The sequence below is a fragment of the Gallus gallus genome, chromosome Z (genome assembly GCF_016699485.2).
Source record: "Gallus gallus isolate bGalGal1 chromosome Z, bGalGal1.mat.broiler.GRCg7b, whole genome shotgun sequence".
Classification (NCBI taxonomy): Eukaryota; Metazoa; Chordata; class Aves; order Galliformes; family Phasianidae; genus Gallus; species Gallus gallus.
Window position 1 is genome coordinate 19,098,467 of NC_052572.1, and position 26,250 is coordinate 19,124,716.

General features: G+C 40.2%; 1 protein-coding gene and 1 long non-coding RNA gene across 11 annotated transcripts in view; one reads left to right on the top strand and one right to left on the bottom strand.

Moving 5' to 3' along the window:
- PDE4D (phosphodiesterase 4D) overlaps positions 1-26,250 on the bottom strand; it is a 586,915-nt gene that overhangs the window by 306,238 nt on the left and 254,427 nt on the right. The window lies entirely within an intron of this gene.
- LOC112530772 lies at positions 17,274-23,779 on the top strand. 2 transcript variants are annotated; one of them, XR_003072582.3, is made up of 3 exons: positions 17,274-19,044; positions 22,425-22,489; positions 23,645-23,779. It is a non-coding gene; the product is annotated as an uncharacterized LOC112530772 (long non-coding RNA). The 2 variants fall into 2 exon arrangements; XR_003072581.3 differs by having other exon boundaries at positions 17,274-18,825.

Here is a 26,250-nt window from a genome sequence, read left to right on the forward strand (position 1 = left end):
CACTAAGATGAATGGGGCAGTTGGTATAGTAGAGAGAAGGGATGCCATGCAAAGAGACCTGGACAAGCTTAAAAAGTGGGCCTATGTGAAACTAATGAAGTTCAGGAAGACCATGTGCAAGATGTTGCACTTAAAAGTCTAGGCAATCCCAGATATGTGTATAGACAGGGAAAAGAACATGTTGAGAACAACCCTGTAGAGAAGGATTTGGGGACTCTAGAAGAACTTGGTGGTTCTGGTAAACAAAAAGCATGACATTAGCCAGCAGTGTGTACTTGCAGCCCAGAATGCCAACCGTATCCTGGACTTCATCAATAAAGGAGTGGCCAGCAGGGAGAGGCAGGTGATTCTCCCCCTCTGCACTGCCCTTTTGAGACTACCTGTAGTTCTGCATCCAAGTCTGGGGTGCCCAGCACAAGAAAGACAGAGAGGTGTTGGAGAGGGTCCAGAACAGGGCCATAAAGGTGGTTGGAGGGCTGGAGATGTCTCCTGTGAAGAAAGGCTGAAGGAACCAGTCTTGTTTAGCCCGTAGAAGGCTTCAAGGAGAACTCCAGTCCTTTTTTCAGCTGATAGAATTGATTTTGTTTGTTGTAGCTGGTACAATTTTGTTTTGGCTTTGGAAGAAATAACAGTGTTGATAACACACTGCTGTTTTAGTTGCTGCTGGGAAATTCTGAACAGGTCCAAGTTTCTCATGCTGCCCTGCCAGAGAGGAGGCTTGGGCTGCACAAGGAGCTGGGAGGGAACAGAACCAAAACTACTGATTCAAATAGGAAGGATGAGATATTCCATACACTGTGCTGTCAGGCTGAATAATAACACCAGGGGAGCTGGCCAGGGGCACAGACTACTGCTTGTGGATTGGCTGGCCATCAGTCAGCAAACAGTGAGCATCACTTTCTTTGTAAATGTAAATTTAAGTATAAATATAATTACTATTATTTCTCTCTTCCTTTTTCCTTTAGTCTATATCTCAAACTAAGAGTTGTACTATTTTGATACTCTCCTCATGCCACTGGAAGGAGGGGAGAGTTTGTAAACAACTATGTGGTGCCAGGTTAAACCGCAAAACCTCACTGTCACTTTTCAGTATTTGAAGGGAATTTATAAAGAGGTGGGAGACTGATTTTTTACATGGTCTGATAGTAATAAGACAAGGTACATCAGCTTAAGGTAGAAAAAGGGATATTTAGATAAGATGTTAGCAAGAAATTTTTTTATACAAAGGTTGGTGAGACACTGGAAAAGATTGACCAGAGAAGCTGTGGATACTCCCTCGAAGTGTTCAAGGCCAGCCATTCCATGATTCTTACAGGCTAGGATGGGATCCTAACAAGGGCGCTAGCACATTTGCTCATCAAGCAACTTTCAATTATTTAACAACAGTCTTGGCCAAGTGTTGAGGATCCATTTGATGGGAAAATAGCAACTCTTATGCCCATCTACATGAAAGAGGGTTGAAGAATTACATTCTTCTCTGCGTGACCTTGATGCAAGGGAGGGTCACAGAGCAGATCATCTTGAGTGCCATCACATGGCATAAACAGCACAACAAGGCAATCAGACCCAGTCAGCATGACTTTACAAAAGGCATGGCCTGACTTGATTCTGTTCTATGTAAATATGTCCTCCTTAGCTGATGACAGAAAAGCTATGAATGTTGTTTAAGTGGACTTTAGCAATACATTTGATGCTATTTCCCCTAGCATTCTCCTGGAGAAACTGCCTGTTCATAGCTTGGATGCATGTATTGCTCTCTGGGTAAAAAACAGTGGGATAGCCAGGCCCAGAGGACTTAAATCCATTCACAAGTGGTATTCCCCAGAGCTCAGTACTGGCATTAGTTTTGGTTTATATTCTTATCAACAATCTTCATGGAGGGGATTGAGCACACCCTAATTAAGTTGAGCAGAAGCATTTGGTTTGCTGGAGAGTAGGAAGACTCTGTAGAGGGATCAGGATAGGCTGCATCAGTGGCTGCATCTGGTTGAACGGCTTTCAACAAAGTTAAATACCAGGTACTGCAGTTGGGTTGTAACATCCCCATACAGTGGTATAGGCTTACAGAAGACTGGTTGGAAAACTGTCTGGCAAAAAGTACCTGGTGGTGTTTGCTGATAGCCAGATGAACAGGAGACAGCTGTGTGCCCAGCTGGCCAAGAAGGCCAAGGGCCACCTGGCCTGCCTCAGAAATCATGTGGCCAGCAGGCCTTGGGAAGTGATTATCCCTCTGTTCTCAACCCAGTGAGACAGAGTGGACCTTAAGTGCTGTGGCCAGCTTTGGGCCCCTCGCTACAAACAGGATATGGAGGTGCTCAAACGCATTCAGAGAAGAGCAAGAAAGCTGCTGAAGGGACTGGAAAATAAGAGCTATGAGGTGCAGCTGAGGGAAGTGGAGCTGTCTTGTCTGCTGAGAAGGACGCATTATTGTTCTCTACAACTACCTGAAAGGAGGCTGTAGCGAAGCAGGGGTTACATTACTCAGGGGACCAGTGATTTGATTATATAAAGGATCTTTTCTATCCTATGTGATTATGCATTTCTATGAACAGACTACTAAGATGAAGCAGAGACTGGAGCACCTCTGCAAAGTCCACTGATGCCAATGCCCAGGGAGAGAGCAGGAGGAGCTGAAGGATCTGGGAGTAGGGAACCAAGGCAGGTGTGAATAGCACCCCTTGGGTCTGGCTGACCATGGGGATGCAACTGATCCTGAAGACAATAATGATGATGACTTTCAGTCCACAAGGAGGCCCTTCAGAAGTAAGCCTTTCCCTTCCCTCTCTTGGACTTCCTTTGCTTTCCTGCTTCTCCTACCACATCTCTTGTCAGGAAGGACATGGCAGCAGGTGTTGAGGAGCATTTGGAGCAGAGCAGCTCTGCAACAATAGCCAACATGAGCCAGAAGCAGCAGGCAGGGCCATTGGAAGCAGTGGCAGGTGACGAGTGTCCCATCTGCCTGGACACCATCATCAGTGCTGCCTATGTGCCCACTTGCTTGCACTCCTTCTGCTTCCACTGCATCTGGTGGTAGGCTGCCACAAGCATTGTGTGACTGGTCTGCAGACAGCCTCTTGACCACATCCTGCACAGGGTCAGAGCAGATGGCAGCTACCAGAACCATGTGTTTGGCTCATCCCCTCACAGCCAGAGGAAAATTGCCAGTGAAAGGGTGCAGAGCAGGTACCCTCACTACCACTACACCCTGCACCCATGGCCTTTCAATATTTCAATAATTTCATAGAGTATAGAATCATAGAATTGCTAAGGTTGGAAAAGACCCACAGGATCATCCAGTCCAACCATTCACCCTTCACCAATGGTTCTCGCTAAACCATGTTCCTCAACACAACATCCAAACGCTGTTTCAACACCACCAGGCTCGGTGACTCCACCACCTCCCTGGGCAGCCCATTCCAGTTCCTGACAACCCTTTCAGAGAAGTAGTATTTCCTAATGTCCAGCCTGAATCTTCCCTGGCGCAGCTTGAAGCCATTCCCTCTAGTCCTATCACTAGTCACACGAGAGAAGAGGCTGACCCCCAGCCCACTACAACCTCCCTTCAGGTAGTTATAGAGAGCAATAAGGTCTCCCCTGAGCCTCCTCTTCTCTAGACTGAACAATCCCAGCTCCTTCAGCCTCTCCTCATTAGGCCTGTGCTCCAGACCCCTCACCAGCTTTGTTGCCCTCCTCTGGACACGCTCCAGGGCCTCGATGTCTTTCTTACAGTGAGGGGCCCAAAACTGGACACAGTACTCGAGGTGCGGCCTCACCAGTGCTGAGTACAGGGAGATAATTACTTCCCTGCTCCTGCTGGCCACACTATTTCTGATACAAGCCAGGATGCCATTGGCCTTCTTGGCCACCTGGGCGAACTGCTGGCTCATGTTCGGTCTAGCGTCAATCAATACCCCGAGGTCCATTTTCTCTACACAGTCTTCCAGCCACTCTGCCCCAAGCCTGTAGAGTTGCCTGGGGTTGTTGTGGCCAAAGTGCAGGACCCGGTATTTGGTCTTGTTGAATCTCATCCCATTGGCTTCAGCACAGCTATCCAGCCTATCCAGATCCCTCCGTAGGGCCTCGCTACCCTCAGGCAGATCAACAATTCCAGCCAGCTTGGTGTCATCTGCAAACTTACTGAGGGTGCACTCAATGCCCTCATCCAGGTCATCAATAAAGATATTAAATAGGACAGGCCCCAGCACCAACCCCTGGAGAACACCACTCGTGACTGGTCGCCAGCTGGATTTAACTCCATTCACCACCACTCTCTGGGCCCGGCCCTCCAGCCACTTCCTTACCCAGCCAAGAGTGTATCTGTCCAAGCCACGGACTACCAGCTTCTGCAGGAGAATACTGTGAGAGACAGTGTCAAAGGCTTTGCTGAAATCTAGGTAGACTACATCAACAGCCTTTTCCTCATCCACCAGACGGGTCACTAGATCATAGAAGGAGATCAGGTTGGTCAAGCAGGACCTGCCCTTCGTGAACCCATGCTGGCTAGGCCTGATCCCCTGGTTGTCCTGCACATGCTGCGTGATCTCCCTCAAGACAATCTGCTCCATAATCTTCCCCGACACCTCCCTGCAGCCCTTCTTGTAGATAGGAGTCATATTAGCAAGCCTCCAGTCTTCTGGGACCTCACCTGTCAACAAGGAGCACTGATAGATGATGGAAAGCGGCTCAGCTATCACCTCCACCAGTTCCCTCAGCACTCTTGGGTGAATCTCATCCGGGCCCATGGACTTGTGCAGTCCAGTTGGAGTAGCAGGTCTCTGACTGTTTCCTCCTGAATTGTGGGGGGTTTAGTCTGCTCGCCAGCCAAGGCTGCCAGGTCAGAGAGTGGAGAAACCTGAGGATAACTGGTCTGACTTTTAAAGACAGATGTAAAGAAGGCATTCAGAACGTCTGCCTTTTCCTTATCCTCAGTGGTCACATTCCCAGCCTCATCCAGTAGAGAATGGAAATTCTCCCTGGTCTTCCTCTTACTGCTGATATACTTGTAAAAGAGTTTCTTGTTCCGTTTTACCCCACCAGCCAGGTTGAGTTCAAGCTGGGCTTTTGCCTTTCTGATTTTCTCCCTGCACATCTTAACAACTTCTTTGTATTCTTACCGGGTTGCCCGTCCCTTCTTCCACAGGAGGTAGATTCTCTTTTTCTCCTGGAGCCTCAAGAATAGCTCCTTATTCATCCACACCAGTCTTCTTCCGTGCCAGCTCATTTTGTGGCTCAGGGGGACAGCCTGCTCCTGCGCCTTTAAGACTTCCTTCTTGAAGAGCAACCAGCCATCTTGCATCCCTTTACTCTCTAAGACTGAGCCCAAGGGGACTCTCCCTACTAGTCTCCTGAACAATTCAAAGTCTGCCCTCAGGAAGTCCAAGGTAGCAGTTTTGCTGTTCCCCCTCCTGACTCCAGCAAGAATCGAGAACTCTACCACGTCATGGTCACACTGCCCAAGACAGCCCCCAACCTCTACATCTCCCACCAGACCTTCTCTGTTTGTGAACAGCAGGTCTAATGGGGCAGCTCCTCTCGTAGGTTCTCTTATCATCTGCATCAAGAAGTTGTCCTCCATACATTCCTAGAATGGATTCTAGAAACCTCCTAGACTGCTTCTTCTGTGCTAAATTGTATTCCCAGCATACGTCGGGGAAGTTGAAGTCCCCCATGAGGACAAGGGCCGGCGATCGCGCAGCTTCCTCCAGCTGTCTCTTCATCCTGGTTTGGCAGTCTATAACAGATGCCCACCAGGATGTCTGCCTTGTCGGCTCTTCCCCTAATCTTAACCCATAAGGATTCAACCTTATTATCCCCAGTCATAAGTTCAATAACCTCAAAGCACTCTTTAACATAGAGAGCCACGCCACTGCCCCTCTTTCCTTGCCTATCCTTCCTGAAGAGTTTGTAGCCATCCATTGCAGCACTCCAGTCATGGGAGTGGTCCCACCATGTTTCCGTAATGGCAACTAGGTCATAGCTTGCCTGCTGCACAATAGCTTCTAACTCTTCTTGTTTGTTGCCCATGCTGTGTGCATTGGTATAGACACACGTTAGCTGGGCCTCTCACCTCACCCCTAATCCCATTATTGCTTCACCAGGCTCATCTCCAGCAGGCCTGGTTTTATTCCCTTCCCCCCTCGTGTCTCTCTACAGGTCCTCTCTACAAGTCCTGCCAGCTCCTGGGCAAGGATCCGTTTCCCCCTTTGAGACAGGTGATACCCATTTGCAGATCTCAGGCCGGGTGCTGAGTAGACCGCCCCAAGATCAAAGAACCCGAGGTTCTTGTGTTTGCACCAGCCTCTCAGCCATGTGTTTATGCAATGGGTTTTCCTGGTCACTGCATTATCTTTCCCTGCCACTGTAGGAATACCTGCAAATACTACTTGTATGCCTGCATTGTCAACTAACCTCCCCAGCCCCCTAAAATCATTTTTTATATCCCTCAGGCTTCTGTCAGCAGATTCATTTCCTCGGGATGGGAGAAGGGGACCGTGGAGTATCCAGGGCCAACCAGTGCTGCCTCCCAGCAGGCTGCAGGGCAACGCCCCCACGGCCTCGAGTGCAGATCCATCATCCACAGTAGCCCACTGCTGCTGCAATTTCTGCACAGTGAACTCCCTGAAAAGAGAGCCCAGTGAACATCCGGAGGCTCCCAAGCACCAGGGCGGGGGACCCAGCCCTTCCACCAACAGCCTTCAAAGCTGCGAGCCCTCAGGGCCTGCTGCTCCTTCTGCCAGCACAGCCCTGTCCTTGCTTCTCCTGCTAGTGCCTCCACACCTAACATTCTGCTGGCCCAGCAGCATCATAGCTGCTGTCACACCCAAAGCCAAGGCATGTGCCAAAGCAACTATGGGGAAGATCCCCAAGGAACACCAAGCTGCACTGCACTGGGAAGCAGCTGCAGAGGGACACACACTCAAAAGCCTTCACAACAGGGTCCTGAGCCTCCTGTTCCATGTCACCTTGTGTGAGCAGGAGGGTGGTAACAAGACCTCCAGAGGACCCTTCAGCTATTCGCTGATCTTTTTCATATATTTTAATTTTAAGCAAGGAAATGAAACTATTTCTGAAGTGACAAAACAGGTCCCAGTGGTGATTAGGATGAACTGATTTAAAAATTGAGTGTTTGATCTAGCTTACCACAAGAGCTAGTATCTTTCTAACAACCAAGTACACCCTTATACCTTGGCTTCAGCCAATCTGGACAACCAGTCATTATGGTTGTTTTATCAAGGAGGACATCAGCCATCTAAGCACAAAGGGAATCCTTTCCAATACCACAGTGGCATTCCATGGAGCTCTCTGAGTATCTGACAGGGAGAAAAGTGGGCTCTTTGAGCCCCCTGCTTCCTTTCTCATCCAGCTACACTATTCTCATGCTCCCACCTTTGGACCTTCCCCAAGGAAGCCTATGGTGAACTTCACACATTTACACAAACCTCTGAAGAGCCTCCTCTTCTAATGTTTGCCCAACACCAAATGCTCTTGCACTATAGCAGGGATTCTCCTGACTCTGGAGGAAGTGATCCTTGCAGTCTGCAAGGCCCCCCTACACTGCTTCTGCAGCTGATCCTCTCTTGGTGGAAACCATGTGAAACATGAAGTAGTATGACCCACATAAGAAGAGAGGCAAGAACATACTGGCTAGAGATCAGTAGAGGACTACTACAATGTCTAAAGGTCTGGAGTTAGTAAATCAAAAGGCTGAGACCTGCAACCATTCAGCCTGAATAGAAGGTGGCTCATGGCAGCTCTCATAGATGTTTATAAGTAATGAACTGAGGACAGAAGGATGATAGTGGCAGGCTCTTTCCCTAGTAGCCAGTGACAGGATAAGAGGCAATGGCTACAAACTGAAGCACTAGTGGTTTCTTCTGAGAATCAGTTAAGTATTTCTGTACTGTGAGGATTATCATAGAATTACAGAATCATAGAATTGTTTGAATTGGAAGGTCATCTAGAATAGATCATTGGCAGAGTTTATCACAGAATCACAAAATGTCCTGAGTTGGAAGGGACCTCAAGGATCATGAATTTCCAACCCCCCCCTCCACAGGCAGGGCCACCAACCTCCATATCTAATACTAGACCCGGCTGCCCAGGGCCGCATCCAATCTGGCCTTGAACACCTCCAGGGATGTGGTATCCACAAACTCTCTGGGCAGCCTCTTCCAGCACCTTACCACTCTCAGAGTAAAGAACTTGCCCCAGACATCCAACCCATATCTTCCCTCCTTCAACTTAAAACCATTTCCCCTTGTCCTGCTGTTATTTACCCTTTCAAAGAGCTGATTCCCCTCCTGTTCATAGGTACCTCCTTTTAGGTACTGAAAGGCTGCAATGAGGTCAACCCGCAGCCTTCTCTTCTCCAGGCTGAAGAAGCCCAGCTCCTTCTTCATAGGAGAGGTGCTCCAGCACTCTGATCATCTTTGTGGCCCTCCTCTGGACGCTCTCCAACAGCTCTCTGTCTTTCTTGTACTGGGAGCTCAGACATGGACATAGTACTCCAGATGGGGCCTCACAGGGCCAGAGTAGAGAGGGACAGTGACCTCCCTGTCACTGCTGGCCACCCCTCTTCTGAAGGAGCCCAGGATACCATTTGTTTTCTGAGCTTCAAGAGCACACTGCTGGCTCATGCCCAGTTTTTCATTGATTGGGACCTCCGGGTCCTTCTCTGCAGGGCTGCTCTCAAGGACTGCTCCTTCCAGTCTGTATATATGCCTAGGATTCCTCTGGCCCAAGTGCAAAACCTTGTACTTTGCTGTGTTAAACCTCATTAGATTCACCCAGGCCCACCTTTCAAGTCTGTCAAGGTCCCTCTGAATGGCATCCCTTCATCCCACTGTGTCAACTGCACCACTCAGCTTGGTGTCATCAGCAGACTTGCTGAGGGTGGGGGACACTGCTCGTTACCGGTCTCCACCTGGACATAGAACCATTGATCACCACCCTCTGTCTGCAGCCTTTCAACCAATTCCTTATCCATCGGGTGGTTCACCCATCAAATATACATCCCTCTAATTTGGAGATAAGGGGGTGGTGGGGGACCATGTCAAAGACCTTGGTCAAGTTCAGGTAAATGACATTGATCGCTTTCCCTTTGTCCAACAGTGCTGTTACTCCATCATAGAAGGCCACCAGATTGGTTAGGCACAACTTTCCCTTGGTAAAGCCGCGCTGGCTGTCTCTGATCACATGCTCATTCCTCATGTGATCAAGCATATCAACCAGGAGGATCTGTTCCACGATCTTCCCATGTACAGAGGTGAGAATCACTGGCCTGTAGTTCCCTGGGTTTTTCTTGCTCCCTTTCTTATAAATGGGAGTGACGTGACCCTTTCTCCAGTCATCCGGGACCTCACCTGACAGCCACAACTTTTCAAATATGATGGAGAGTGGTTTGGCAACCACCTCAGCCAGCTCCTTCAGAGCCCTGGGATGCTTGCCATCTGGCCTCATAGACTTTTACGCATTCATTCTCATGAGGCAGTCTTGGACTTGCACCGCCCTTACAGTGGGGGGGGATTTACTTCCCCCATCCCCACCTAGAAGTTTATGGATGCAGGGCTCAGGGACATGAGAAATATTATTGTCCAGAGTAGTTGTGGAGTCTCCCTTCTTGGAGTCTCAGACATCATCAGGATATGGTCCTGTGCAATCTTTCCTACTCAATCAGGGAATTTGAACCAGAAGACCTCTAGAAATCTCTTTCAATCTCAACCATTCTGTAATTCTGTGTAAAAATAGACTAAAGAAAGAAATCTAACAAATTTAATAGAGAGTAATCCATCTTCCTTGTGGGAATAATCTAGATACAGTATTATAATCTTTTAAATGGCTTTTCCCAACACTTCCTATGCTCAAATTGCTTCTCAGTTTGGCATGACTTTTAATATTCATTTAGAATAGACAATTTAAAAAACAAACAAGCAAACAAACAAACAAAAAAAAACATTCTTCAACTCACAAATGAATTGTGAACTGTGTATATTTTCTTTAGATGTTTTTTTCCTAACAAAAAGAGGTTTTTTTCCTAATTTATATCCTGCGGTCTATTCTACACATTAAGTGTCTATTTTATACATCTTTTACTTCAAGGCATATTTTATGTTTCTAGAATATAATTGCTCTGTGGCATTTCTTATATTCTTAGAATACTACTGTGCTTCTTCTGGCATTTGTTTAATAGATGAAAGATAGTTTCAGATTTGACCAAGTTAGATAACATGATCAGTCCTTTTCCAAGTCTTTTATTTCTTTATCATGATATTGTTATTTCTGTCCCCAGGAACTAGCAATTACAACCTGTGTATCACATACAGAAAGTGTTATTTTCTTACTGTCTTTTTTGTACTACAAAATACAAAATCACCAGGGAGATTTTCATCATCAAAAATTCTATACTTGAAAGTTTAAAAGATTTTTTTTAAACTAGTTTTCTTATACACGTTTACCGTATGTTTTTCAAAATATGCTTCCTATAACATCAAAAGAAAAAATGAAACTAGCAAGTATCTCAATATCAATCCATACTCACTCATGGTATGTTCATGAACATTCATGGTATGTTCACTATGTATAGATGCTTGGCCTCAGATTCTAGCCCAAATTACTGTCTTGACCAACAGTAAGTACTCATATTTCAGTTTCAGAATTTATGTATTGGACTATTTGTAGGTACATTCAAGAAAAAGTATAGTTGAAGAAAAATGAGTATTGTGCATTAGCAAGGCGTACTTTCTTTCAGTCAATATTATAGTGGTATGATTAATGACAACAATTAACTAATATACATACACAATAAGGTATTTGTTTCAAGTCTTTGTTCTGCTAGTAATAGGCAATAATTACCCTATTTGAATTAATCCACATCACAATTACACTTTCTTTAAAAGCTTTAATTATAATCTACGTTTTCTCATGACTCACTTTTATTAAAATGGTGCTGGAATACTGTTGCTTAGCAAACCTGAAATTGCCTCTGTATTGTATTTTCTTTCCCTTTGCATCAGCAGTATTGAAATCCACATGAGACTGCTTTAAGTCAGCCTTGGGGGAGCAGGACCTCACATACTGTCTTTGATGCTTATCTACTTCCAATGGGCAATCAAGAAAAAGACCTGCCAACATTCTTTTCTTCCAGTTTCACTGAGACATTGTCTTACACTGTTTGTAATATGACATTGTATAATGATTACCAGTGCACTGTATGACCGTAACTGCTAAAAGCAAACACTCCACAACTTGACATCCCTTACAGATAAACTCTTTTAAACATCTCTAAAGTCAAAAGTGTTGTCTTTTGTGTCCCCAACATTATCCATTGTGCCTCTGAGCTCTGCGAAGAATTCAGGAGATGGCAAACTAAAGTTCTCTGTAGTAGAACTACAGGATCATAGAATTACCAAAGTTGGAAAAGACCTCTAAGATCATCCAGTCCAACTGTTCACCTATCATCAGTATTTCCCAATAAACCACATCCCTCAGTACAACATCTGAATGTTTCTTGAACACCTCCAGGGGCAGTGACTCCACCACCTCCCTGGGCAGCCCATCCCAATGCCTGACCACTCTCTCAGAGAAGAAGCATTTTCTAACATCCAAACTGAATCTCCCCTGGCACAACTTGAGGCCATTCCCCCTACTCCTATCCCTAGTTACGTGAGAGAAGAGGCTGACTTTCACCTCACCATAACCTCCTTTCAGGTGGTTGTAGAGAGCAGTCGTCACCCCCGAGCCTCCTCCAGATTAAACAATCCCAGCTCTCTCAGCTGCTCCTCATAAAACTTGCACTCCAGACCCCTCACAGCTTCACTGCCCTTCTCTGGACATGCTCCAGAGCCTCAATGTCTTTCTTGTGGAGAGGGACCCAAAACTGAACACAGAACTGACAGCACAGCCTCACCAGAGCTGAATACAGGATGATCACTTCCCTGCTCCTGCTGGCAACACTATTTCTGATACAAGCCAGGATGCCATTGGCCTTCCTGGCCACCTGGGCACACTGCTGGCTCATGTTGAGCCACATAAAAACAAACAGACGAATGAACAAACAAACCAAAATGACAAAAATGAACCACAACAAAAAAAAAGAAATGATTTCTTTGGAAATAAATGATACATTCTACATTATTTGCAGAGAAGAACTTATATGTGTAAAAACTCTTATTAAATGTCCCTGTTGTAATCTCAGAAGATAAATCTGTGAGCCTTTTAGGTCAAAGGCTTCAGTACTGTTGTCTCATTTTCATTGCACTGTTAGCCCAAATGACAATCTGAACTTCCCTCTGACCTTCCCTCCATGATCACAGAACTGTGGCCTAAGTTCTGTGAAGCTATGGCTCAAAGCATCTGGCATTGAAGAATCTATAAATTTAAGTTCTCACTTTGCTGAGCAGGCTAACAAAGCAAACATTTCTGAAACACAGAACTGACTGTGTTTCAGAACTCTTTCTAACTCTTCCTTACCACTGACTTGATATTCTCAGATTACCCACGATTCCTAGACATCTGCCTTCAAGTGTTGTACTTAATTCAAGATCTCTTTTTAGCTATGCATAGCTAAAGCTATTTTTTCCCTCATGTATTCATTTATATTTACTGACTCTGAATTTTTTTATCATGTTGCTTCCCATTCAAACACTATTCTGTGACAAGTTTATCTCTTTTGGAACTCTTAATAAAAGATATTATGTATATATTTTTGTTTTGTTTCGTTTTTTAAATGCCCACAGTCATCTTCATTAAATAACATCTGGACTTGGAAGCTTAAGAATTTTTGAAGTTGACAGTTATCTCTCCTTAAAGTTAAGCCTTCAACTCATCACTACTAACCGCAAGATCTAGTGGAAGACATACTTTGTGATGCTTTTTAGTGACGTGTTAGAAAAAGAATGTTTGTTTGTTTGTTTGTTTGTTTTTTACGCTCCTACTTTGACATCTTTCAGAACTCCTTTCAGTCACCTATATCAGCTTAGGTACCAGGTGTTACACTTACAGTCATGGAGTGCTTTCCAAAATAAATTAGGAAGTGAGTTAGAAAAAAACATTATTTACCCGTCTGAAAACAAACAACATGAAACCGACAAAACTAACATATCCCTAACAAGGTATGCTAACAGCTCTTCTGTGTTAGACAAAACACTTCCTACCAAGAAATAACAAAAAACAATTTAAAAGATAAGAGAAATGCTAATGCTGGACTCTGATATTTGGGATTGATCTTGATCAAGTACTAAGGATGATGCAGTTGTAGAAATTTCTTTTTGACCAGACAGGAAAATACTCAAAAGAAGATCTGATTGAAAAAAATAAAGCTCTACTGAGAAGCCATGCACTATCAAACATTAACTTCTATGCTACAGCTGTTTAAACAGAATGAACTAGTATTTGATAGATAACTTGGTCAAGAACACAAACTATGCTTTCATCCTCTGTATTATCAATGTATTTGTTACTTTGTTCTTTTTTTTAGGATCCTTTACAAAATAAAAACAGCGATTTTCTGCTGAGTTATATATCACCTGCCTTTCAAGATATTTATTCTTATATATTAAAAATTATAACTTTTGCAAGCATTTAACAGACCAAGACACACAATACTTTCTGCTTTGGCTAATGGCATGTTAAGTCTGCTAAGCATTAAATGTATCGGCTATCATAGATATTATTAAAAATTGTTATTTTGAATAACAGAAACAGTCCTATTTTTGTGTATTTTGAAAACACATTCTTGATTAATGCAACTGAAGTTGTGTTCTGCTCTGTGTGTATATAATCTCTTCTGGCTGTTCAGTACTGCAGCAGGGGATGGCTGGAGCAAGCTGCAAATGAATGAAGCAATCTCACTCCAGTTTCCAACAACACATAAGTTTAACGACTATCCAGCATTCTGTCCATTGCTCCAAAAGGTGTTACTACTCATAATTACTGTGAATTTTAATTTCAGTACTTTCTATTTCCTACATCTCATGTATTAAAATTCACTTTTTTTCCCTCTCTCCTTATCCATCACTGTGAAGAACATCTTTGTTCTAAAATACTGTTTTTTTGTACGCTCACAGCAGTCACTCCTTGGGGAAAGACCCATGATAAAAATCTATCACAAAACCAAAAGAAAAGTGAAAACATACATACTCATGCAACTATGCTAGCTCTGAAACTTGCGTCAAGAGATGCAAGTTGAATGTGGATGAATCAAAGAATATATACAGAACAGTAATAAGGATATTTATACAGAACAGTAATAAGGATATTTATTTTGATTTAAAATAGTTTTTAATTTATTCATTGAAACCTACCCCCAAATAAACTAAAAAAAAACCCACCTGAATTAAAACTACACAGAATAGACATAGGAATAGAATAGTAGAAATAATTGTTAATAAATGGGGATTTAAACAGAATTAATTATTAGTGACTGATTCAAATTAATATGTTATTAATTAGTAAAATACCTTAATATTATGGACACAGTCACAAGCAACCTGCTGTAGCTGCAGGAAAAGAGAGATTGGATGAAATAATTTCAAGAGTGCCCTGCCAAACCTGACCTCAATTCTGGGATTCTGCAGTTAATTTTAATTTACTCTCTGGAGTGTTCCTATTCACACTGGTGCATATATCAAACAAGCTCCACCTTCTGCAACTAAAATTAAAAAAATAAATAAATTAAAATAAACCTTCAATGCAAATCTTCTGCAATTTTAACTGCTATTAATAGTAGTAGAATATTCACTTCTCAGCTGCAACAGGCTTTCAAACCACTACATAAAGAAATATCTATATGTGTAGTAACACACATTTATGTCATTTTTGCATGTACTATATAAATATATGAATATATTAATTTATAAGATGTTATGAAAAGAAAGAATAAATAAAGCTCCTAATTTATCTTCAAATTAAATATACATTTATTCCTTAAGTACATGAAGCTGCAAACTCAGCTCTTGAAAGAAGGGCTGCTCAGACCCAGACACTTCTATCACTTTGCCTCCATCTGAGCAGTCTTCTGGCAACTTACCTCCCATGCTCTTGTCCAGCATATTCAAACATGGTCCTTCTCTAGCATCACCAGTTTCTAGTCACTGAGAGTAGTACAGCTCAGAGTTCAATTAAGTCTTCCTAGTCTATTACTTCTGCTTTATTCAATGGCTGAGAAAAATAAACTAGCAAGGAAATTGTTGATTGTGCCATGTTGCTGTTGGTTCTATGCCATTTGTTCACCTCCCAAATTAAATAAAACTGCAACATGGTTCATCATTGTTCATCAAAGCTTGTCAGAAACAAGCATAGGTAATTTTTGCTTTTAGAACTAAGTTAGTTTTATAGCTAGGTTCTCAGTTTCTAAATGCATGACTTGCTTATGCTGTTGCTAAGTTCAAAGCTGTATGGCAGTATACCAGTGTAATTTTAATATAACCAGAAACAGGTTAAGATTCACATAAACAAAACCAACAACCAATTTTATTTAATTACACTTCAAAATATAAATCATTTAATTGTTCTCTCCTTTTCCCTTTGTTTTTTTCTTTTTCAATTTTGTCCCTGCCTTTCATTCCCAATTTGATTTATTTTGGTCGTTATCGGCTCATATCAACGTCATACTCTCATGCGTAGGCAACAATAACTGTTCATTCATTTTACATTGTTTAAAACATCATTATATGTAATCTGCACTTAAGAAAAGGATATTTACATTTCAATTGGACTTAAGAGATGGAAAAAGAGTTTATTTACAAAACAGAATCATTTGATTATACAGTTTCAATGAGTGCTTTGCACAAAATTCAGAGGTCTCACAGGGCTACTTAGCTGCAGAAGCAGAGCAGAGTTCACAAAGGTCTCAGCAAAGTTATAACCCTCACAATATCCAAGTGATGTCAGACTGAAAAGAAATTGTTTATATTGCTACATTACTTTTAACCCTTCATTTACAGAATGACTTGCCACTCATACAACAAACCTTTCAATGAAAGCAATGCAGTCAATAACAAAAACAGAGCAATTACCACAGCTGTAGATGTAGACAAATGAAAACAAGAAGAATGTAAAACTAGAATTAATTTTAAAAGCTAAGAGAATATATTTTTAGAGTTGATATTCTTTAACTAATGTTTAATTTGTATGTCTGTTTTCAGAAGGTGATTTTGGGTTTAAAATTTGCAATTGTTGAACATGAATGTATCCCACTTAAGACAGATAAGTTCTTCTTTGAGAATATACATGACCAATGAAAGTACAGGAGGTAAGTTCTGTTACTAAGTACAATCCATACCTCCTCATCTCAGCACGAACCTTTTCTTCTGTTTCCCTCATTACCTCAACTGGTTATCACGGAATCACAGAATTGCAGGAGCTGGAAGGGACCTCTAGAGATCATTGAATTCAACTGCCCTGCAAAGGAGGCCCCCTACAGCAGGCTGCACAGGTAGGCATCCAGGTGGGTCCAGAGAGGGAGAATCCACAACCCTTCTGGGCAGCCTGTTCAGTGCTCCGTCACCCTCACTGTGAAGAAGCTCTTTCGCATATTGGTGTGGAACTTCCTATGCTCCAGATTATGGTCACTGAGATATGTGTTGGCAACATGATTCAAAATCAACTGGCTTCCATCCTGAGTGTTGTGTGGCAAACCCATCAAAACTAAAGAAACTATAGCAATAAAATGCATTTTCAGAAACAAGCTTTTCCTAATTAAAACAGGAAAAGTTTGGTGGTAGAATTTATTTAAATCATTTCAGTAAAAATATTCTGAAGACAAATGGCATTTTCTACCCCAGAAATATTATCAACATGTCAGTTGTTGTAAGATCACAGAATTATGAATATATAGTTATAGTACATCCTTGTACTGTTTAGCAGATGAAATGGAACACTATCCTGTAAGAGCCCAAGGATTCAAGGTTGCAGTTTTAGACTCTCTGTGTCAAGACCATTCAAAATTTCCCTGCTGGAAAATATTTGAGATGAGGGGCACTTTATCCATGATTCCAAATATCTCTCCCACCAGACTAGTATTTCCTTGCGTCAGCAGAACAGACATATTTTACAGATAGTACAAAGACCTGTTTCACCCCAGGTTTTACAGATGTTGGAACTTTTAATGAGAAAAGTGGGGAATATAAGTTTTGTATTCCAGACAGAAATGCTACTCTCTAAAACTGAGTTTTGTCCCTCTTTCCACCCTATAGAATAAGCCTACATACACTATTTGAAAATAGGTGATTTTCTACTCTGCCTGTTCTTTCTGTCAGTCAGACACAACTGGCCTCTGAATTGCATAGCCAAGGTTAGTGTGGCCTGTGCCTGAACTGGTAAGTCCAATGAATCGGTAGTTGTCATTCTCAACTGCATTAATGTTTCTTTTTTTTTTTTTTTTTTTTTTTTTTTAAGTGCAGATCAGTGAATAGACATGACACTGGTATCTTTTATTGGTTAAAATGTTAAAATGTTTAAAACAAGGACAGTATTGTCAGAATTCTGCAATACACAGCCTCTTAATACCACTGGAGACTACAAATGGGTATTTATAATTTAGAAGATGAGAATTTCTTGATCTGTAAGCAATGATAGCACTTTATAATTGGAAACAACTGAAAAATATACTAACAACACTCTTCTGAGATAAATAGTACGATATTTTATTTCAAGTATTTAGAAATTAGGACAGTAGAGTATAAACAATGTTGATGAATCCACAGATTGGCAATTGATGGAAGAGCTATGTTTAAAATTCCAGGATACTAGGACCCAGTCCCCCACACTGTACCCACAAGGCCATCTGTCCCTCTTCTTGAATTTGTTTACAAGTCTCAGTAACCAATAAGACTTGATTATTTTTGTTCTGTTTGTGTTGCTTTTTAAAAATGTTTTGTTCATGCATGTACTGGAGAAGCTTATTTTCTGGAGTTACATGATTGTTGCACAAAACAATTACACAATTTGTCCCCCAACAGAAGCAAAATAGATGCATGATTGGAGCTTATCATTTTGATTTGCACTGTAACCTCATCACTACACATCACAGAAGAATATGCAAAGGGGACAGAATATCATTCTTTTCCTACTGAGCTCCTCAGTATATTGTTTATTTATTCAAGGAACAGGATCTCTAATGTGAATATTACACATTACAATTCACTATGAAAAACTTAATGGTACCTGAAGATCACGTTTTTCTATGTTGCTCAAGTCACATGAATTTACTTCCTTCAAGCCATTTAACTAGCAGACAATTAAAACCTATCTGTAAGGAATTAATATTCTGTTCAAATAAATATGTGGAGCAGAAACAGGTTTTTCTGTTTTTCCTGATCCTTGCTCAAGAATCTATATTCAGAGCAGTGAATTACAAGCTATCAGTTTAAACAATGTTGTATTTTCTTTTTATAGAGAAGACAGACCTTTATTTTTTCAGTGATAAGCAAGGAAATTAATTATAAACAAAAAAAAAATATATTTTCTTGTAGTAGTTTCCTTATTCTCTTGTTTTTAAGCTGCTGAAAACTTTTATGAACATGTTTTATTCATTGTACTGAAGTGACTGTGATAGTATACTTTCCTCTACCTCAGCAAGACTGTTTCACCCAAATCCTTGCTGGAGCAGTAACTGCCTGTGGCAGCTGTGGTGGCTGTATCCAGTTACACAGTAGCCAAGGGCTAACAAGTGAACTGGGATGCAATATGCAATATGACTACCAGTCAGTCATCTTACCTCGCATGTATCAGACAGCCCAGAGCCCTTTGAGCTCTCCTGAAGAGCAGTGGGCTTCTTCCAGCAACTTGTCTTGAGGAGGGACTCATCAAGGTTGAGACGGACTTTCAGTAAGTGAAATAATAGCCAGTGGAAACTTTGCAAACTTTGTTAAGTTGCATCTTGGATCGATTGTGTATATAATCCTCTGTACATAAACTGTTAAATCTGGGACTAAGTTTGGATGCAGCTGTTTGGAAGCGGTTTGGAAAGCAAAGGGGTCTGCTATCAAACTCATGATTCAGTGAGAGTGTTTCCTTGACAATTTCATCTGTGCTGTCCTCTACGCAGTAAGTAACTAAGTGTACCAAATGTACAAGTGACTAAATATTGAGTTTATGCTGCTACCAGTATGTGTATCAGTCATTGAGTATATGTGGATGCTTTACTTATTTTAATGCTCTGAGACCGCAGAAAGAATTACAAGATGTTTTTGCTAAAGCAAGTTTGTTTTAGGTATCTGAAATTAGAGTTGCGCTTAAACGTAATCTGTTTGGTGGCTGCTCTACTAGCCGACACCTGCTTATATTAAGAAGCCAGAGCAAGAAACAGGGACTAAGTAGCCTTTAATAATCCAAAATACACAAGACCTCAAACTATCTAGGCAACATATTCATACCAACTCTGCCAGGCTGAAATAAAGAACAAATGCTAGAAAAAAACCTCCAGTGAAAAATATTCATTGCATTATCTGCTAAACTTGAGGCAATATATACATATATATAAATAATATATATATTATTTATATAATATAAGTATAAAATATTTATATATTATATATATATATATAAAGAGAGAGAGAGAGAGAGAGTAGTAATATCATTTAAGCTTGAAGAAAATGTCAGAGATTCGTAATGTATTTAAAGTATTCTGAATAACAAGGCAAACTCACATAAGATCTTATACAAATAGAGGATAGTCTGAAAAATAACCGTCTAGAAAATATGCACCTGAGACTATCAATTTATTGGATGACCTAGAAGATGTCTAACATGTTTATCCTAACTTTAGGCTGTATCTCCTTGAAATAAGGCAGCACAAAGTATTATGAGTAAAAGAAAATTATGGCCTATCTTTCACTACAGATTTTCTCCCTTTTTCCATTAAAATACATTATTAGTATCTGAATGAGGTTTCCCCCTTAACTCACTCAAGTAACAGTTTATCTGCATTCAAATGGTCCAAAACCAGCTGTCCTGCTACAGGCTTTCATCTCAAGTTCCCTATCCTGAGAGTACTGCTTTTTAAGAAGCTTTTACTTATTGTTTGCAAAATTTAATCTGTTTAAGCAGACTTTTCTTCTCCAAAGCTTCAAAATAAATTGGATTCTTCTACTATAAAATTACTGTGTGAATGAGATTAATTATGTGAAAGTCAGTTACCTTTGTGGAATCTGTATAATGAACTAATTCTAGTCCAAGGTCTAAACATTTTTAAAACAGTTAAATTACATTTTTTATAACTACATTGTTCTAGGAATTAAGACTGCATCAAAGAAAAAGTAAATTATTCATTAATAGCTGTCATCTTTCTGTTGAGGTATTTTATTTCTTCCACCTTATATATCCATTGCAGAATCTACACCACTCAGTTCTAACAGAGCGTTAATCTTTACTGGAATATTCACAAAGAATAAAGTTTTACAAGTTTTTATATAAGCTACACTGCACCACCCTATTTGCTGATAATGAGTGGATCACCTTTATAATATGAGATGATTCCATTTCAAAGTCTTTAGAATTTCTTTTCTGTCTAATTTCATCTTGAGTAACTGAAGAACAATCGTGTATTAACAGAAGGGCACGGACAGGACCATGGATTGAACAGTTTCAGTTCATAACACAAGCATATATAAAAATATATAAATTCAAGCAAGTTCTACAGTCTTCATGTTTTTACCTGACCTCATCTTCTATATATATTTTAATGATGATGTTTCACTGTGTGTGCTTGAATAGTTCATGACATGTTTATAACTCTAATTTGAACACTAATAAATTTCTTCCATTCATTCTTGGTAGCAGATAGTCTTCACACATGGAATATGCAAGTAAGAGTTTGTAGAAAGCCACAAGACAAGAACATTTTTCCCTGTTTTCTAAGATATATCCAAAAGTGAATTTGGAATTCAGTATGGCACATAGTCTGGAGAATTAGATAGCTCTAAAAATATGTAGAGAGTGAAAAATACTTCTCTCCATGTACTGAGCTGAGACTTACCACAGTTCCCCCTCAACATCACCCAGTAAAATAGGCCTGACAACAGAAAAGGAGCAACTTCAACTCAGCATACCGGTGCTGATGCTGTTCAGCCTGGAGAAGACTCCAAGGAGACCTGATAGTGGCCTTTTAGTATCTAAAAGGGGGCTATAAGAAAGAAGAGGACACATTCTTTAGCTGGGTCTGTTGTGATAGGACAAGTAGAAATAGTTTCAGGCTAAATGAGTGGAGATTTAGTCTTGATATAAGGAAGAAGTTTTTTACAATAAGGGTGATGAGACACTGGAAAAGGCTGCCCAGAGAGGTGGTGGATGTTCTATCCCTGGAGACATTCAAGGTCAAGCTGGACCAGGCTCTGAGCAACCTAGTCTACATTTCCTTGCTCACTGCAGAGGAGTTGGACTAGGTGACCCTTTAGGGTCCCTTCCAACTCAAACGGTTCTACTATTCTATGATATTTTCAACTGATATTCTAGGGACTGAAGGAGCTGTGAAATCCCCATGTGATAACAGAGATTCTAGAAGAATCATTAATAAATCACTGACTTTACTAACTTTCCTAGGAGAAATAAAAGACAGCAGAATATCACCGTGATGAAGAGACTGTAGTGTTTTATTAAGTCTGTCAAGATAACACTACAATCTTCAAAAGGAAAGGGCTTTCTGACTTGAGCAAAAAGTCAGAAAATAGATCAGCATGAAATTTCGATAACAGAAAAGGAACAAGTGAAAAATAATTTACAGATAAGACCTCAGGGTATAGTGTGTTGTTAAAAAAGGGAAAAATAAATCAAACAAACAGGACAGAGATGTCTAAAAGAAAAAGAAATAAAATAGTACTAACAGCAACATCTGCTGTTGGGTCATGAGGCATACCTGTTTTCTTCATTGTCACCTATCAGAATAGAATACATGATGCTGTGTTTTATACCTCATCACTCAGCAGTGCTACTCTCCCTGCTGAGAGTCTTGAGGTGAGGAGGAACAGTGCATTGCTTTCTTTCAGTAAGTCCTTGTGGGGTTGGGTGGAACACTAAAGAAAGTCAGACTAAATATCTGAGGCAGAGTAAGTCAACATTTTCCAATACTTTAATAGAATATTCCCAAAACATCTTTTCTGTTTTTCACACCCACAATTTTTTTCTGGTGAGATGGATTTTGCACACTGAAAGATGCACTCCAATCTTGAACTCACTATGATTCAGCCTCAGTGTTACTTCTTATATTGCTAACAATAATAAGGCAGAATTTAACTTCTCTAATATCTAATTCATTGGTTTCTTTTACACAAATCAACACATTTCAATGTTGTTGCTATTGGCAAGTCACTGTTGATGGGAAGCCAAAAGCTTGGTGTTGTCATGAGTGCTTCTACAGTAGTGCCACCAAATATTAAAAACTACTCCATGGCTACAGTTGCAAATAGGACTTACACATGTATTTCATACAGGCACTGAATATATGCAACACAAGAGGACCATATGTAAGGTTTCAAGCACGTGACTGTCACATGAAGTAAGTAACATTTAAGTATATAATTGTTCTCAACTAATCACTTTGTCGATGGAGCATCTAACTTGCTATCTTCTAAAACAAGTGATCAGCTTTTGGAAAAACAATAAAGTTTCAAATATTTCTTCTGTGGTAAATTATTTTTATTAGGGGAAAGAGCTCACTGTAAATGCAGTTCCTAGGCCTTTTAATTAATATGTTTTGTGATCTTTTTGGATTTCCACATTTAATTATGTGGTTTAGTCTGTTTCCCCATGGTAGCATGACTTTATACAATTCATTATTTTTCTTTTTTATTATGTAATACACTACATGCTATGATTGAAATTAACACCTTTCTAGAATTAAATTTCTGTGATGTACTTTTGAAATTACAGCAGATAATAAAGGTTCTTATAGCTGCACAGCAAGACTTTGGCAAGACTGGAAATACAATAGCTAGCTTTTCTGACTCAGTGAACTATCCGATCCCATAGAAAAACAAATATTATTGATGATTGTATGTCTTCTATAGTGAAAGAGTATATCTATGATAACAAATAAATTATTTGAATACAACTGGAAGATGCATATCACAAAAGCCTACACATACCTTACGTTTTCAAACATTTAACTCATCCACAGTGTTTTTGGTTTGGGATATTTGTTTTTCAAATTAACAAGGAAATGCTGTGAAGTGAGAATCCCAGGAACAAATTCACATCTTGAAGAACACTATCAAACTTCTTGGACATGCCAGCTAGTCTGGCTTATAAAACTAAGATATGTAACTGTACATCACACATTCTTACATGTTATTACAAATTAAAAGTATTCCAAATTTCATTTGGAATTCATGATTACATTCATGAATTCATTCATGAATACAGCATTCACTTGAACAATCTATTGCCCATAAAAATCTAGTCTACAATAAATCAACCTCACTGTCAGAACATGCCCAAGGAGCACCTGTCACAATAAAATACTACCTGATTAGCTATGACTGTCTTAATGAGACTATTTCCACAGTGCTGATAAATTTGGTCCACTGAAGAATATTAACAAGATAAATATTAGCTGTACATATTCTTGCTAAAGAATTGAATGCAGACTTAGCAGGGGTAAGTTGTTGAAACTACTGGATGCAAGATACCCTTACACAGATTTCCTCTCCAGCTTTCCTGTGGGTCTCCTTTGAGGAACTAGAAGATGGCTATAAGATCTCCCCAGAGCCTTCTCTTCTCTAGCCTGAAAAGACCCAACTCCTTCAGCCTGTCCCTGCAGGGAAGGTGCTCAAGCTCCCTGATGCTCTTCGTAGACCTCCTCTGGACCGGCTCCAACAACTGCGTGTCCTTCTTGTGCTGGGGGCTCCAAAACTGGATGCAGTACTCCAGGTGGAATATACCTGACTAAACACTGCCTTGGCTCTCAGGAGTACCTCTATATCATTAAATCAGAAAAAAAAATGCTGCAATCTAGCGAGTCCGAAATAATCTTTCTTAACAAAGTTTCTTCCTCTACTGTTTGAACTACTCTGCCCTGCTCTCTAGAAAATGGATGTCTGACCTTTTGGCTTGCATGAGCTGCAGTGAGTGAAGAGAAATTGTCTCAGGCCGCACTAATATTAACTATATTATATGTTTCATATAAAAACAATTTTGTTATTTATACCTTTATTAAAACACAAAAAGAATAAAAAAGCATGAAAGTACCAGGTTGGACAGATATGCTATAAACTTTTTCAGCTGTTAATATAGAGTACATACATCCTTCCATACATATACATTATATAATCCTTAATGTTCTGACCATAGTTATAAACCTATTTTGCTTTGATTCGTCTTCCTTTTGTAACACTTTCCATATACTAAATTACTTTAGTTTCCTGAAAAGCACTCAGTAGTGAAAGAGAGGAAAGCACAGAGAGGTTTTAAAAGTCTTTGAATAAAATGCATCTTAAAATTTGGAAGAGAAGTCTATGGGTTCACTCTGGTATAATTTTAGTGTAGCTTAGCACAGTTTCAGCAAAAATACACTGAAACTAGTAGTGCAGAACCACATCAAGTTTGGTAGACTGCAGAAAAGCAACATACTTATATATTTATAACCAACATTTGAGTTTTTAATGTATTTTGAAAATAAATTGTGAAATAGAAATAAACAAAAGACTAGAGTTTATCAATATTCTTATGCCAGTTACATTCCTGAAACTTAAAATGGCACACCCTACCCATATCTATCTAAACTATTTCCAAGGCATCTATCGTATTCATATTTGAGTGCCAAAGTCAATGTGAAAATATTTACTATGGGTGGGGACAAAGACTGACTAAATTCAGATGAAAGTAGTTTGTAAACGGATACATACTTGTATTCTTACAGAAAATAACCATATTAAATGTTTAGGTTTTAAGGTCCATATGTAAATATTTAAATATATAGATAGATAGATAGATAAAATGAGCAAAACCATTAAAAACCCAAATATCAGAAGTTACTAAATGAGTCCTAGAGGAGATATGGAAGGGACAGAGATATCAAAGGGGAAGATAGCAATGAAACTATGAATAACAATACCACCTCATATAATGAAAAGAATGTCATTTATCACTACTTGCTGTATTAGAATTCACACACAAAAATAAATGGTAGGGGGGCAAATATTCTGTCCAAAATAATATACAACAGAGTAAAAAAAATCCTGCTATTTGAATGTTTTATGTTCATAGAGAAATATTAAGACAACAAAGCAATTTCACAGATAAATATTAAGACAGCAAATATGCCTCTTGCCCCTCCTTCCTTCTCTACAGAAAGGAATTTTTCATGTTGAATAAAGGAAAGCTGGCTTTCCACAAGTTGCCAAAGCTGTAGGACTTCGAGTATCTAAACATCCTTCCACAGACCTTTGAACACATCACACACATTGGCTGTTCTCACAGCTGGGGAATTCTCAGACCTCCCTCCCTGGAACCAAAAGCCTCCTCTGCTCGCAAATCCCATTACACACAATTCCACCATAATTACTGTCTTGTCAAACTGCACCAGGGAGTCAGTGGCTGAGAAAAAGCATAGGAAGAGACAGCTGAGGCAATGCAGAAACTGATATTGCAAAGCATGTACCGGAAGGATTCATTTATCTTGTCTGTGTCTGGTTGTTACAAGTAATGCTACATCATTACACTAAAAAGACATCAAAGCATCATGATTACTTTTCAGTAGTTCAATATAATGCAGATTTCTGAGGAACCTGAGTTGTTTTTGGCTAAAGTATATTTGAATTCCTGTCCGCAAAGCTTTAAAACACTTGTTTCTTTCCAGTTGTTATGGTTGTTTCCTATAAACTGACACTGTCTACAGACTGACAATGGTACAGGCAAACAGTTCCCAATGAGTTAATGGTTTTAATTTTACAGTTCCAGGCTGTAACACTCTGCGAGGCTGCAACACCTGCAAAAAAGCAGGTTATTCAGAAACTTCTCCATCAAAATGAAGATCTTATGCAACTCTACTGCTTAAAGTCTCCTCTTTCAAGTTGATCTCAATGCAGTGTTTTTTCCCCCTTAAGAAGCTAAAAATCAGTAATTTGGAAGTTACTCTTTCAACTGTTAGAATGAATTCTGAGTTACAATTGAGGAATGATAAAGTCTGAGGTTACCAGCCAGAAATGAACACGAAGTTGACAGAACTATTAGCAAACTTCCTGTTACAGTCCTGTAAGCAAAATGAAGTAATCACTTTTCTGAATATAGCACATGGATAGCTCATAGTTTCCCTAAAAA